The sequence below is a fragment of the Eretmochelys imbricata genome, chromosome 2, assembly GCF_965152235.1.
Source record: "Eretmochelys imbricata isolate rEreImb1 chromosome 2, rEreImb1.hap1, whole genome shotgun sequence".
NCBI lineage: Eukaryota > Metazoa > Chordata > Testudines > Cheloniidae > Eretmochelys > Eretmochelys imbricata.
The window spans coordinates 61,240,095-61,256,596 of NC_135573.1; the positions used below are offsets into that span (position 1 = coordinate 61,240,095).

General features: G+C 40.5%; 1 protein-coding gene across 3 annotated transcripts in view; it reads right to left on the minus strand.

Annotated features, from left to right (window-relative positions):
* The window catches only part of SGK3 (serum/glucocorticoid regulated kinase family member 3), an 88,920-nt gene extending 75,754 nt beyond the window's left edge, over window positions 1–13,166 (minus strand). For 2 of the 3 annotated variants that reach the window (XM_077810183.1, XM_077810180.1), the window contains exon 1: window positions 12,868–13,164. The gene's annotated coding sequence lies outside the window, so the exon portion shown is untranslated. Of the gene's footprint in view, window positions 1–12,867 lie in introns of all 3 variants that reach the window. The other variant, XM_077810184.1, reaches the window with a different exon arrangement.
* Between the last annotated feature and the right edge of the window lie 3,336 nt (window positions 13,167–16,502).

A 16,502-nucleotide genomic window follows, 5' to 3' on the forward strand; every position in this document is an offset into this window, starting at 1 on the left:
TATTCTGGATTCAAACAACAGTTTCAGTGTCATCACATTCCTTCAGGCTGAACTTAGGAGAGGTTAGTTTGCTTTTGGTATAGGAATGCAGCACAGTGTTCTCTTTTGAACAGGAGCAGTGTAAAGTACTTAAGTTAATTACTAAGGTCCACCTAAATCACTGAACAGTTTATTCTAATAAGGTGCTTTTGTAACTCTTTTGCCTTTTTATACAGTCACAAGTATTGGAGATAGGTCTGAACCAAAACTCCAGAGCTCAGTACACCTTGGCTTTGGAAAAATCTGGAGGCTGTATCCAAATGCTGTAACTCATGTTCCTCTATGGTTGTTATAGATTACATCAACTTGTAGTAAGACATAGCACAATTACTCCTGAGAATATGCCTACAGTAATAAGTAAGTAAGTATCTACACATTGTTTTGGATGAATCTCCTATTCGGGCAGATCCACCAGTACTAACAACAGTGGGAGTGCAAGCGCTGACAAGCTGCCTAAGTTGGCATATCAGGCCTAGCACAGCATTTTGAGGAATGATGTATTATTATTTGCCCGGTGCCAAGAAATATACTCAGTGCCTCATAAAGATGTGGGCCCTGCTGTGAAGAGTTTATGATTCAAAAGTTAGACAAAAAGACAAGTAGTATATTAAAGAAGAGATAGGATGAGAGGAACCCACGGAGAAGCTTTATTTAGACACACACACCTCCATGGAAGGTGTAGAAGGCTTTTTTAAATTAAATGTTTATAGGTAGGGTTACATTTTCTATTTAGAATGAATTGGTGGTGGCAGACAAGAAGTAGGCAAGAGAGGACAGAGGTGGGGCATGGTAGGAAAGTGGCATGTGGACCAGCAACTAGAACCAACCTCTGAAATGTATTGTGCACTAGACATTGATCGTATTAGTCTACATATTGATATTTCCAGTTAGTTTACACAAAAGGCTGCCATTACTTGGGCCTATTAGATAATATATAGGTTTTTAAAGAAGTCAGCTACAACATTATGGGGAGAAACATGTATACTGACAAGCTAGCTGCATTTCTGGAACTGACTCAGCCTTCTCTAGGTCCTTCCTCCCTTCTCACATGAATCTCACTATTAGGCCTAGAACTGATCTGGAAGATCAGTTTAAAGAGGTGCTTAATATATGCTTCCACAACAAATCCTCATGACGCACAATCATCATACAACAGCTACATTTGTTTTAAATAAAGTTGTTTTAAAATATTGTTACATATTTGGGTTAATCTGGAACTTTAAAAAGTCAGAAAGATTGCACATACAGCTGTGTTATAGTAAAACACACACAAAAAGACATCTCACCCTACAAACCTTACCCCTATTCTGACACATACCAAAAATCCAGATAAGGCAGTTCCTAACTTCAGCTCCACTTATGTAGTGTAGCTCATGGGGTCTCCCATCTGGAGGCCTCAGACTATATTACATAATATGAGCTGAAATATATAAATGGCTATAACCAAGAACGAAGGGTGCACTTCAATTTAAGGATAACGATTCTATCTGGCTTTTATAGTTTATATTCAACCAGTAGTTGTGGGTCTAAAGTTTTACATGTAACCTAGCATTTAAATAGTGGTTGCACAGAGAGTGAGTTTTAGTTGATTTAGGCAAGGGGATCTCAAGTTCACTCCTTTTTTGTCTAGTCTCAAATTTTAGTCAGACATAAAAGTTACTGTGGGACTTTTAAGTTACCACAGATATAAAATAGATACTCACACACTATGTGAAATAACATTCAGAAACATATCTAAGACATTGAGAACCCCCTCCATACAGCACCTTACACACCCCAAATTATAACTGAATATAAGCTCACATTCTACATATTGTAGTTATAGTTTTACCTGAGAAAGCGTTTACTTGGCTTCTGTGCTTAATCACAAATTACATGTCCCTAACAGCTTGACACAATTTCTAGCACAGGTTAGTACAATTTCTAGCATCTTTCAGGTTTGCTTTTCATTACCTACCTATTGTGAGAAGAGTAGACTTGGAAATTTTGGAAGTGAATTTAGAAAGACTTGCTCAGAGTTTGAATCTCTCTCTAGTGAGCAGTTCTCTGCAGTACTAAATGTAAGTACAAGTACATCACTGTTCTCTCATTTAAAACATAGAATAATTCTAGGATTCATGGCAATGCCAGCCTAAACTTTGCTTTAAAGAACTCTTTGTTTTCAAATAAATCAATGCTTGGCTTTAGATAATTCTATAAAGAATCCTATTCATCCAGCACACAGCATACCAGCTAACATGAGAACAACCACCACCCCTACCAATTTCTCTGAAAATTTTAATCTCCTTTCATTTTTCTTCTGCATATATTTGGTATAAACACTTGTGAGATGTAGAATATCATTATAGCTAGAATACAGTTTTCTTTCTACACATAAAGCCTTTATATAAGGCATTTGCAAACTGATTAATTAGCCAATGTTATTCATATGAGTCTATGTAATGTACCATTTTCTTCATTGCTATTATAAGTATTATAGTGGCACAACGCACCTTAAAGGGACAGGTTTCAGAGTAGCAGCCGTGTTAGTCTGTATTCGCAAAAAAGAAAAGGAGTACTTGCATCCAATGAAGTGAGCTGTAGCTCACAAAAGCTTATGCTCAAATAAATTTGTTAGTCTCTAAGGTGCCACAAGTACTCCTTTTCTTAAAGGGACACTATATCAGTCTGATTTTGCAGTCCCTTGTGCAAAGAACTCCCATCAGTTTTCAATGGGAACTCTGAACACAGAAGAACTGCAGGAGGAAGTCATTTAGGGCAAAGTCTAGGTTCTGTAAAACCCCGTATGTTGAAAAGTGTTTTGATTGTTTTTCTACATTTAAACTTTTAAATATTAAATGTTCAAACATTTCTCTGGTGTCCTGAGAACCCAAGTCACATGGTAGTATTGAATTAGTCTGGTCAGTTTTACTTTGAGGTTCTAATTTAATTGCTCACATGGGAGTAAAATACAAAAACCTAACCAGTGAAAGTAAATTAGATGAACAATTTTTAAAAATTGATGATATTTTAGTGAGACTGCACTATTTTGTAGTTAGCATTAAAGAAGGGAGTCAGGAGACCCAAGTTTGATTCTAGACTGCCAGTATCTCACTATGTGGCCTTGGGTAAGTCACTTAACCTCTCTGTACCTTATTTCTTAAAGTACTTTTTACCCCACCTGCCATAAAATGGTACCATCCAGTTATTTAAGTTTATTACAGAAAACTCACCTTTAGAGACAAACTCATATTGTTTCCATTTGAACACCTCATACAGATTTCTCTCAACTACCTCTCTTTCTCTAGCTACCCCTTCCTTTAACTTTAGTTCGTTTACTAGTTTGCAACCAAAGTGGCAGAAAAACCAAGCCCCTCACATGTTTGAATTACTGATCTTCAGGCAGTCAGCTGCTCTGGTATATTTTTTGTCATTTAACTTTTTCTTCTGAACCACTCTCATTTTGTCCTCTAAAGTAGTTTTGGTAGTGATCCAAACTTCTATGCTTTAATCTTACCTTAAAAAAGCAACGTAATTTTAAATCCCATCTGCAAACAGTACAGAAGTTATATAGATGTTAAGCAGCTAATGTAGAGAGAGAAAAATCTAAGACAAAACAGGCCATAAAATGGAAGCTTCAGAAGCTATTTATGTAACAGCATTCATTTTCTGGAAGTTCAGTCCCTAATTTACTAAAGAGAGTAAAATAATTAAGGGCTTGATTATGATCCCATATGTAATACCAAGAAGCTAAACAGACTACATCTGAAGTACTAACAACAGTCTCTGAATACAACTGTAGCTCTGTCTGGCTACTGCAGACTAAGAGTGAATTAGGACAGATATTTATGTTCAACGTGCCTGTGCTTGAAGAGAATGAAAACAAGCCAGGAGAAATCAAAAGGATGAAGTCTTAGGCCTAAATACCTGTTATTCATTAGTATGTTCACCTCTCTGAATCCAGAAGCACATTTCAGTGCAATATTATTACAAAATCATGGGGTATAAACAGTACTTATGAGGCTCCTTGGTTGTTTATAGCCAAGTTTTCAGAAGCATTCACTAGTTTTGTTTGCCTACCTGACACCAAGGCCTAATTTTCAGAGATATTAAAGACCAAGGCATCCACTGACAGCAGATCAGGGTGAGGCACGAGGACACCAGTTGGTCACCCAAAAATAGGGCACAGCTCAGTGAATCAGTGGCTTTTCCTCTGTTTCTCTCTGGGCCTTTTAGCTGATCCAGCCAGCCTCCAACACTCTCTAGGTTGAGGTGACTCAGCCCTCTGGTTAGATCACACAGAAGTTCCACCCCTACAGGATACCCAAAACCCAAACTAAAAAATGAACACAAACAAACTTCCTTCTTCAGGGAAATCCCAACAGGCACTGATCTTTCCTGGTTCATGGCCCCAGCCAGCCTTCTCCCACAAAAGGAAACCTCCAGCTCTTTTCTCGCTCCCAGCCAGGCAGCCCCTGAACTGAGTCTCCCTTGTTAGCTCCTCACTCAAAGCATGAAGCTTGCTTCAGGTGTCACAGGACAGGGCTGATGACCGCCCAGCACACCATTAGCCTTTCCTGACTCATGTTGGATTTGTACACTCCATCAAAAGGGGAATACAAAAATTAGTGAACACTTCTGAAAATTTTTAACTTAATTTATAGGAAGCCATTTACAGATGTAAAATCTGATATGCAAAACCAAAATCCAACAATTGGGTTTTACATTCTTGGTAACTTCATGATTATTCCGATCTACATGAAGCTGTCTCACCTCTGTTACACCCAACATTCTTCAGCTAACAATTTGATAAGATAAAAATACTGTTATTCAACTGTTTCAGAACAATAGGTGAGAGAGGAAGAACACAACAAAATTGAAATTGATTATATACAGTGGAAGAGAGGACTGCAACACTGTGGCATGCAGTATGCCTCATGGACAGTGAGATGTGTCACTTCCATTTCTTAGTGGAGGCTTGCATCAGCCTAGGTGGCCCATCAGAGAACCAGATTCTGATATCACTTTCACCTTTCCAAAAGGAATGCAATATTCCAAGAAATTATGTAACTTTTGAAACAGCAAAGTTTCCCAGTACAATTTGGCCAGGCACATAGTTCTGTTGGATTGTTTGAAACTGCAAAGGGGAACTCCAAAGTGTGTGTTGGGGGGGGGAGGGGAAAGGGGCACAATTTTATCCTTTAATGCTCCTTTATTCAAATTCACCCAAACTCCAATTCCTTTTTCATCTTCCCTGTCACCACCCCAAAAAGAAAAAGGAAAAAAAAAAAGATTTTTCTGCTTAAAAAAAAAAAACAACAAAAACCATTTAAAATATCAGGACTTTCAGGTCCCCCTGTTAGAGGATCTTTTCACCATGGAGGACATGAATATTAGCAGGCTGTAACCTGGGTAGGGTGACCAGATGTTCCGATTTTATAGGGACAGTACTGATATTTGGGGGGTTTTCTTATGTAGACGCCTATTACCCCCCACCCCATCCCAATTTTTCACACTTGCTATCTGGTCACCCTAAAACTAGGTGACAGTTTTTCCTGCTCCCAGGAGTGGTGGGAAGTGGATGATCAGTTAGACTAAGATGGGGAGAGGTACTATGCAGGTTACAATCTTATGTGATCTAATTACTCTCCAAAGAAAGATCTTAGGCAAAGTGAGGAGCTGATGGGACATTATTTAAAACAAATTAAGCTTTAGGATATTATTTAACCCTTCACTGCTTCTTTATGACAAAAAGAGTTTTTGCTTTGCAGGTCACTTTCACACACCAAGATAAAATAAAATTATGTATGCCTGCTTAACTGAAAAAATCATTATGCTCTATAACTTTAATATTTAAGGATAGGTAACCTTACACAAAAAATTGCTTGTTTAGATCATCTGTGCCAGTTCTACTAGGCTATAAACAAAATTCACAGCGCTCAAGATTTTCCAGAGTTAATCATTTTCGCTGCTTCAGTTTTTGGATGCTCATCTTCAGACACCTTAAGAGGGTCTGGGTTTTCAGAAAGTGCCGAGTTTCTACCCTCTGAAAAGTCAGGTTCCTGTAATGGTGTCTCAAGTTGGGCATGCACAGGACGCTACAGCACTCTAGATTTACACCCCAGCTTGACATGCATTAACTGCTCGTTTAGACAAGTCACACTATAAAGGGCCACCTATGTGAATCTGATTGCAGGATCATGGTCTATGTCAGTGGTTCTCAAACTTTTGTATTGGTGATCCCTCACACTGCAAACCTAGGAGTGAGACCCCCCACTTATAAAGGAAAAACACTTTTAAAAAAACATTTAACATGATTATAAATTCTGGAAGCAAAGCAGAGTTAGGGGGTGGAGGCTGACAGCTCACAACCCCCCCATGTAATAACCTTGCAATCCCCCAGTTTGAGAACCCCTGGTCTATGTTAAAACTAGTATAAGCAGAAAATAAGGCTTGAGATGTTCCCTTCTAAAATGATTGTCATAACCATACAGCTAAGGGTTACCTAGAATTCCTCCTTACCTGTAAGGGGTTAAGAAGCTCAAATAACCTGGTTGGCACCTGACCAAAAGGACCAATGGGGAAAGAAGATACTTTCAAATCTTGGGGTAGGGGGAGGCATTGTTGCTGTGTTCTCTGGGGAAAGCAGAGAAGCATCAGGTCAAAAAACTCCTTCTTCTATAAACCATCCTGTAAAAGTCTCTGATATTACAAAAAGAGTAAGTAAATAAGGCAAGGTGCATTAGATTACCTTTTGTTTTCAACTTGTGAATTTTCCCTTTGCTAGAGGGAGGTTTATCCCAGTTTTTTGTAACTTTAAAGTTTTGCCTAGAGGGGAATCCTTTATGTTTTGAATCTGATTACCCTGTAAAGTATTTACTATTCTGATTTTACAGAGGTGATTCTTTTACCTTTTCTTTAAATACAATTCTTCTTTTAAGAACCTGATTGATTTTACATTGTTCTTAAGATCCAAGGGTTTGGGTCTGTGTTCACCTGTACCAATTGGTGAGGATATTATTCTCAAGCCTTCCTCAGGAAAGGGCGTGTAGGTTTTGGGGGAATATTTTTGGGGAATAGGACTCCAAGTGGTCCTTTCCCTGGTTCTTTGTCTAAATCACTTGGTGGTGGCAGCATACTGTTCAAGGACAAGGCAGAATTTGTGCCTTGGGAAAGTTTTTAACCTAAGCTGGTAAAACTAAGCTTAGGGGGCCTTTCATGCGGGTCCCCACATCTGTACCCTAGAGTTCAGAGTGGGGAAGGAACCCTGACAATGATACCGAACATGAACCTGCAATTAGTCTGCTTTGGAATTATAAAATTAGAAATGACAAGTTATTCATGCCTTAAATCCTAGATCCTAAGGGAAACAAGAGTCACCAAGCATCTATTTTATTTTACCAATACCTTGTATTTTCAGTCAAATATATTTTACTTCCTTGTGTTAAAACTGTGCTATTAAAAGACTCTTTGCCAGGTCAGACCAACTATGGAGGCTGGCTTTGATAGTTACACTAGCTACCTACAATGGGACAGAAAATCTGCCTATTAAAAGCCAGGACTCACTGACTTTAATTTCCACCACTATTTTAACACACACCATCACTTGAAATTATCCACTGATCTGTGGTTTGACTTTAAACAAGTTGAAAATGAACAGATTCAGTACTTTTAAAGTGCCCACACCCAAAAATATCTCCTTAAAATATGGATTACTAGTGAATAACTTGCAGCAGATTTTGCCAGTGGACAGTCAAACTGTTTTACCCAAATACATACACACTGGGATCATCACAGGACCTAAAGCAGTTCAGTAGTATTTGGGCACCTAATTTATTTAGGCTCCTTTGAAAACTGCATATTCAGAGAACAAAGGTTAGGAAGTGAGAATGTTACTATTAAGATATTAGTTTCTCCCTTTAATTTTTGTACATCATTTACATACCACAATGACAGATGGTTTAGGAAAAACTTAAGGTATGGAATAGACTTCTTTTGATTACTGATGGGATTCTTCAATATTCTGAGGGAAAAAATCAGGGCTCAGATTCAGCCAGTATGCACTGGTACATCTCTTTCATGTTGCCATCTTATTCTCCAGCAGGGTGGATAAAAATCAATTATTTTAAAAAATAAACAATTGGATTTTATTTTATTTTATTTAAATTGGATTTTTTTGATAAAATGCTTTTTGAGGAAAAAACCTATCTAAAGATAGTTTTAATTAAGATACATTATAACTCAAAGATATCTCATCATGGAATAGGGATTATAAATTCTAATTCTATTGTATGAGACAATATATTCATGTAATGTTTAAGAAAAGTTTTGTAATTGAGTTCCAATAGTTCATGGATTAGGGACTCAATCTCCAGGGGATTCTGTATAGATTATTTAAATTAATCTTTCTACCTACCCAATGGGACTCAGTACTCAGTCTGGAAGATACCATCAGAGATGCTTATTTTTGCAGTTCTCAAACTGTGGATTTGTGTCTCCAGAGAGAACATGCTTGTTAGCAACAAAAATGTTTTAAGTAAATAAATCAATAAACATAGAGAGGTGAGAAATAACAGACCTCAACCCTATTGTCCCTCTGCAAATCTGTGTACACAGAGTCAAGCCCTTACCTCTCTCTAAAAGTGAAAAGTTTAAAAAAGTTCAGTGAATAGAAGATTGTTGGGGGCGGAACAGATCTGGACAAGGAGAAGTCTGGAGACAGATGTGAGAAAGGAGGGACAGGTAGTAGAAACAAAAGTGAAAAACTGTTTGAGCAACATATTCCAGAAGTCTTCAGGTCTTTCTGAGTGTAGCATTCATTGACTTGAGATCTACCATACCATTCTCTCACTAGAAGGGAAAACCTATAATGGTAGCAGGCTGTAAAAGAGACCCAGTTTGGGAATAGGAACCATTCAAGAAATATATGTTTGCTGATGATGTTTTAAAGAAAGTCACACCAGTGAACTGGTGGAAGTCACTTCAGCACTTGGATTCAAAGACTGTTGAATTGATAATCTCACTTTTAACAGCAGTAGCTTCTTCTGCCAGTGTAGAAAGTCTAAAGGAAGAAAATATTCTAATTCATTCCAAATCGAGAAACTGTTTGGGACCTGAAAAAGCAAGAACACTTGTTTTTCTTTTCCAGATTATGAACAAATAGTAAAATGAAGGTGAAGACGACTGAGTTAGTTGCGGAAGCCAATATTTTAAGTTTCCTGGCTGATAGTCGATTTAATGTTTGTTTTTAAATAAATATTTCATTTAACTATTTTAGTTAAACAATTTTAACAAAAACAAACCTGATTTTAAAAAATGTGAATGTTAAACTAAATTCAAAAATTCATATGCTTGTTTTGTTAAAATATTATGTTTGATGTTGAAGAAATAAATCCAGAATACATAATGTTGTTTTAGTTAAATAAAAATTTAAAATGTCTGTCTGGTGATGTTCTCCTCCTAATACAGCATAGCAAGGAAATCTTCCAAATATTAATGATTAACCTATTTGAACTGGAGATAGTTCACCTCCCAATGGCTTCATAAATATCTGCTTCAATTACCTTCAATTACCAAACAATCATTCATTTTCTGATATAGCTGTAAAACTCATTTGAAAAGTTTTCAAAATAAATCGCTTAAAAATGTATAGTGTGTACTTTCTAAAAATGAAACCTACATCTATTTCTGAGTTGTGAAGAATATGTATTGTAGTTATAACAACCAGCAAGAATGCACTTTTATGTAGAAATCCATGATTAAATCAAGTCTTCCTGACTAGTGATTTAAATCAAATCCACCCTGTTCTCCAGAATCTAAGATTCATTTTTAAAAATAAATCTCTAGCTGTTATAGTTGCTGAGACAGCCTCAAAGACTTGAACTAAGTGTAATCGATAAAGTGATGTCTGCCTTTGTTCGCAAAATTTGAAAATGGGTGAACAGCCTCATTCATCTCATTAGGGGCTAACTCAGATGCCCAACGATAACAGTGCTGACATTTAAAGCATTAGCTATTCAGCTGCTCATCAAAGCATGTAAGAAAGGAGTGTGAGAATTTTACTACAAAGATCTGCACAGTCTATGAGCGACACGTCATTTTGGTTCCACAAGGGAATGGGTGTGGGTGAGTACCCCCCACTTTTCCCACATACACCCCAAAATCAAGGAGTCAAACCCAAGCAGTCTAGCAGAGTCCAGTCAAGGACCAAAGAGAAGCCAAGCGTGAGAAGCTCAGCAGGGCCCAGGAATGTATTTGGACCCCACTGAGGGGGAGCTGAACCTTATGCACATTCAGGGCTCCACATATTTTGAATAGCTGCTATATCAGCTATGAGCAGTGAGTGAGGCTTGTTTTGTAGGTGGAGCTTGGAAGAGTACCACCACTCCCCACATCTGACTTCTGAACAATCTAAGCCTCTGAGATGAATATTGTTTCCCACCACATCTGCACAGAAGGGAACGCCCTGGTTGTGGATTTCTCCTTCTGTGCAGAAGGGAGGCTTAGCCACCGCTGTAGTACTGTCTTGCCTCCAGTCCTCCCCAACCTGGCGCAGCAGAGGTCTCCAGGGGGATAAGGAGATGTAGAGAGTCAAAGGGATGCAAATCCTTCTCCCTCTAGCCCTGTGGTTACCTGAGAAAAGTAATACAGCCCCCTATTGTATTAACTTGCTTAGTGTCTTTCAGAGGGAAGGTAAAGAAAGCAAGGTAAGGGCCACTATTCACTTAAGGCTTTGAGGAAAGCCTTACTCAGTCTCTCTCAATTGCCCTGAGTTTAGTCACTCCCTCCCTACCTCCCAAATGTCTGTTGCTTTCACCAGGCGCCAATATTTATTCAGGATCATGTAGTGGAATCATAACACTGGGGTTGTCTACAGTTGCAATTCACACCTCAAAAACCTCCCAACCAGCCAAGCTAAACATTGGACATATGGGATGAAGATCCATTGAGGTACACAAATAGTAGGTCAACAACCTTAAACAGAGCAAGGGAAACTGTCAGCTTGGGTTTGGAGGGAGGAAAGGAAAGTTTACTCTCCCTGAAATGTACCTATCATTATTACAAAAAACAGCTAAAATTACACTAACTGAAAGAAGTTAATGAGCAGAAAATTTCTCCATTTTTTCTCTTTGTTTACTCTGTGCATTTGACAGCACTTGGGCCCCACTCTTGTAATCAGATCCTTTTATAAAGATATTTTCAGTTTCTCCCTTGCTAACAGACTACACAGAGGAGGAGAGGGAACTGAAACTTCCATATACAAACCTTGATCCTGCCATTGAATCTATGTGAGTGCAAGACTGCCTAGATGGATCTGATTACAAGATTGGGGCCAAAGTGCTGTCAAATGCACACAGTAAGCAAAGAGGAAACAGAATTTTTTCTGCTCATTAACTTATTTGGGTTAGTGTAATTTTAGGTGTTTTTTGTAAAAATAGCAGGTATGCTTCAGGGGGAGTAAACTTTCCTTCCCTCTCCCCAAACAAGCTGACAACGTTCCTTGCTCCCATTAAGTTTCTTGTCCACAGTCCTACTATTTAGAGATTGTTAAGGGATTTAACAATTCAGGACAAACTGTTCAAAAGAAAATAGATTGTTTTCCTGTTTGTGAGTTTTGTTACAGTTGACAGTCTCCTTTAAAATGAGTCTCTTTTTTTAACCATACTATGTGAATCATTTTTTTTATTATAATTCAATTCACTATTCTGAGACACAAGGGTTAGGTAAAACTGAGCCTGATAATAAACTTTTAGAAAGATTTCATTCCAACCTAGTACAGGAAGGTCCAACAGACCCCATATCACAGACAGCAGTCACCTTATATTTAAGTCAATGACAGAACACTCACTGGCTATAAGAATAGGATCAGGCCCTTAAGAGACTGTCGGGTTTACTAAAATGTTATTAATTAAACAAAAATGCTTTTGTTGACTCATTAAAACTGAATGGATTTTAGAAGCATACTCTTACTTTTCACTGTAATTTACTTTTTGCATTTCTCTTTCACTTTTAATCAGCTTTCTCTCATGCAAAAGTGCTGCAGCCTTTAGATTACAAACACTGCAGGAGAACGTTACTAAAGTGCATTCACAGACTGCAAAAGAATTGTAATAGAAGTGCAGGTAACAAAACAAAGCCTACCTTTCCTGAAGCTGTGCCCCTTTAAAAGACACAAACAGATTAACTGTTCCAAAGAGACAGGACATTGACGAGTAAGAACAGAAGGGTAGAGCCTTATGCTCTGGAGAAAAATGATCTTGCCCTGAGATTTTCTCCTCGTTATTCCCTCCCCTCACCCATCAAGTTATTTCTTTTGTAACCAACATGGGCAGACACGCGAGGAACCTGAAGACAAGTTGATCTGACCAGTCACTTCAACTCCTCTAAATAATTCAAAGCCGGAAATGTGAAGTTGAGCACAGGGTACCGCCGCACGCTTTCCAGCGCTGGTGACAGACCAGGATACCTTCCACGCGCCTGTACAGGGCGTTTCTACCGGGTAACTTCCTCGCAATAGTCCCTTTCCAGGATTAAATAATCGAGACAGCGCTTTTTCCTCCCGGAAACCTGAGCAAGTTCGGAGCCCCCCCGACGCGAGCGTTATGTGCACCCGAGCAGCTCGGGCTTCCTGCGGAAGAGGGAGGCAGGATTTTTTTAAAGCCTACTTATTTCTAAGTACAAACGAGTGGGGTGCAAGGCCCGCGTTTCCCCAGGTTAGCGCCGCACCGAGCAGAGCCCTAGCAGCAGCCTACGGTCCCCACAGCTTCAGTTCTGCGGCCACGTGCGGCTAGATCACAAGCCCTCTAGCTGCCCCGACCCCCAGCCCGGCTCCTGCGCGGCCGCACCTACCCCAGAGCCCGGCGCCGGGCTGAGCGAGCCTCCGCCACTTTGCACTTTCTCTTCCTTTTTCCTGGAGCCCGCTGCAGGGGTTAAATGCTTCTTCCCTGACGTGTCAGCGGAGCTTCCTCCCGGGGCCCCCGCCGGCCAGACACGCACGCAGCCGGCCAGGGCTGCCCTCCCGGGGCTCCTGCCGCGGAGCGCTTACATGCCCCCGGGAGCGCTCGCAGCCGGGCCCCGCGCACCCGCCCACCGGTGCAGGCGGCCAGCCCCGCCCGCGGGATCCTAACTGGGCTCCCCGCCACCGCCCCGAGCCACCACTGAGCCCTGCCTCAGCCCACCAGCCGCTGCTAACCCCGGCTCCTGAAAGGCGCCCGCTCACCCCCTGCCGGGGAGGGTCGTGTGAAGACTCGCTGAAATAAATGTGAGTTTCATGTGACACAGGGACCGGGCAGGATAGCGGGGCGCCGCGACCTCTAGCGGGCCTGGAGGCAACTGCAGGCTGCTGCGCCTCCCGAGGGAGCCAAAGCTGTTCGCAGAACATTCCTCTCCCACAGTGAGTTATGCCTCCTTGGTAAAGTCAGATTAACTCACTTGGGGTCGGCCCTGCTGGTGCAGGAAAATTCTCTGTTTCCTCTTTGCTTCCTGCGTGCATTTGACAGCACTTTGGACAGCCGGGTGAGGGAATATCCTTTATTGGACCAGCTTCTAGTGAGAGAGAGACCAGCTTTCCAGCTAAGAAGAGACCAGTATGGCTGGAAAGCTTCTCTCTCTCTCTCACTAGAAGCTGGTCCAATAAAGGACATTCCCTCACCCACCTGGTCTCTCTAGTATCCTGGGACCAACACTGCTCCAAGAATACTGCAAACCGCAGCTGAAATGAAAAGTAAGACTTCCTACTTAAAACAAGAGTGCATGTAGGGAGAGCTCCAACCCCATAGCACGTGTGTCAAACCAGCAGGCACAAGTGGATCACATTGACATCTCCCTCACATAAATCTCTTCGGGTACTGGGGATTTAAAAAATCTATGAACAGAAAAATGAACTCATTAAAATACAAAGTGTATTGACATGAAACATTTGCAGCTCTGGACAAGTTTGAGGGTGGGAAACAATCCAGCAGCATATGAGAAATGGGCTTTTATTAAACAAAAGGTGAGAGAAGCCACTTGTTAGTGCCATTTTTAAGCTTATTAAAATTAGGATATGTTCTATATCCTGTTGTACTTCCATGTGTAAGAACATTAAGGTTTTTATCCTCTGAAAGCTGCAGCCACTTAATAAGATATACTACATTTGTGTGTCTTCCTATAAAGTTTTAGAACTACCATCCTTTAAACAGCACAGCCTAATTTTTCTATCTGAATTGCACTGGGTAAATAGTCTAGATACAGCTTGTGTATAAATACTAGTGTAGTAGACAGTCCAAGAAGTGTAAATAAGACGTTTCTATAGAGAGATTATTTGTAAATTAATACTATTCTGCAGGGTTTTGGAGCCGTGCTCCGGCTCCGCTCCAGCTCCAGGCAAAAACTGCAGCTCCACTGCTCCAGAGCTGCTCCGCACTCCAGCTCTGGGCTGCGCTCCAAAGCCCTGCTATTCTGACAAACCTTTATATGATGGCCAGTATGGAGCGATTACACATCAAGGATATAGGTAAATTCTGAGACCCAATTGCAAATCTATTGGAAATTACCATTTGAGTACCATGTATCTTCAACTCCTGATAGCCTAGGCAGAGTTCAGATATCTCCTTTCAATATATTTAAAAATAAGTAAAATGTAACTGAATCTGATTCATCAGTTGTGTACTTGCCAGCCTATGCAACTGCATGTGGAATGGCTTCCATAGGAGGAGAGATTAATAAGACTGGGACTTTTCAGCTTGGAAAAGAGAAAACTAAGAGGGGATATGATTGAGTCTATAAAATCATGACTGGTGTGAAGTAAATAAGGAAGTGTCATTTACTCCTTCTCATAACACAAGAACTTGGGGTCACCAAATGAAATTAGTAGGCAGCGGGTTTAAAACAGTATTTTTTCACACAGTGCACACTCAGTCTGTGGAACTCTTTGCCAGAGGATGTTGTGAAGGCCACGACTATAACAGGGTTCAAAAACGAACTAGATAAGTTTATTGGTCCATCAATGACGATTAGCCACGATGGGTGTCCCTAGCCTCTGTTTGCCAGAAGCTGGGAAAGGGTCACTTGCTGGAGGATTCTCTGCTCCTTGAAGTCTTTAAACCACGATTTGAGGACTTCAAAAGCACAGACATAGGTGAGAGTTTTTTTGCAGGAGTGGTGGGTGAAATTCTGTGGCCTGTTCTGCAAGGTTTTGTGTCCTGAGAACCACAAAAGCTGCCATTAGTTAGAATGAATCTGTGGAAGGAGGTTTTGTTGTAGGAAGTGGGACTAAGGCTCTCTAAAAGGAGATGGGAAAACAAGAAGAAAAACTCAGCTCCTACCTGCTCAATATCTGAGGGCTGTGGTATTGGGAACGGATCTAAGTGGGCAAGCTTCCCAGGAAGTCTAGGAAGGGGTGGTACAGAAGCCCATGTTCTGTTGTGCAGAGGCAGTTGGAACTGGTATTTGAATAAGGTCTGTTTCAAGCATCTTAACCCAGAGTAATTCCTGAACACTACATGTTACCAGGAATAAATTGAAATTAAAGAAAATAACTTGAATGGAGCAACAGAGTAGCTAGAAGCTCCACCAGAGCAGAAACTCTCTGGAAATGTGGGAGACAACTGTAGGAGACTTAGTCAATGCTTCATTCTGTGCCTGTTAGCAATTAGTGCCAGTGAAAAGGAAGACAATTAGAAGGTAGCCTTATTTCTGAGAATAGTATGTTCTAATGCACTTGATGTGTTTGACAGTTTGCAGTTAATTGAGGCAGAGGGGGCCAATATGAAACAATTGTTACAAAAATTTGAGACATACTGTACTCCAGGTACAAATGACATATATGAGAGGTGTTTTTACCTCAGGGTGCAAAAAGAAAGTGAAACTATTGAAGAGTTTGTGAGGGAGCTAAGTCTGAAAAGCTAATTTTAGAAGGCTGAGTTAGGGTTGCCAACTTGGTAATATTTAAAAACTGGACACTCCAGCAAGAGTGCCAGAACCTCCCCTGTCCCAACTCTTTCCCCTGAGGCCCAACCCCTACTCTGCCTATTCTCCCAAATCCCAGTCCCTGCCCCACCTCTTCCCTTGAAGCTCCACCCCTTCCCCACAAGGCCCCGCCCCATCCACTCCTTCTGGCACATAGGTTTCTTTCACTGACATATCTTCCTTCTCTCTTCCCCTTCAAGCAGCTGCAGTGAAAGTGCCTGCCTGAAACTTGCCTTGTTTTGGTCATCAGTGGGTGGGGAAGAGGGACTGAAATCTTTATTTCAGGAAATGGGTTTACCTCTCCTTCATTTTCAAAAGTACCTCTGTGTTTCATTAGCAATAAACAATGTTGCAGGCAGACAGAGTTGTATGGAAGAGATCTTTATTCAACATACATAAAGGCCATTGTTTGTTCAATGGAAGTCTGGCCACCAGTTTGATTGCATTCCATCCTGAGCTCCTAGTGTCACACCAAAGTAGGTTCTTTCTGAAACCATAGCCTCTATCTTTGTTCCTGCTCATCATATAACAGACAG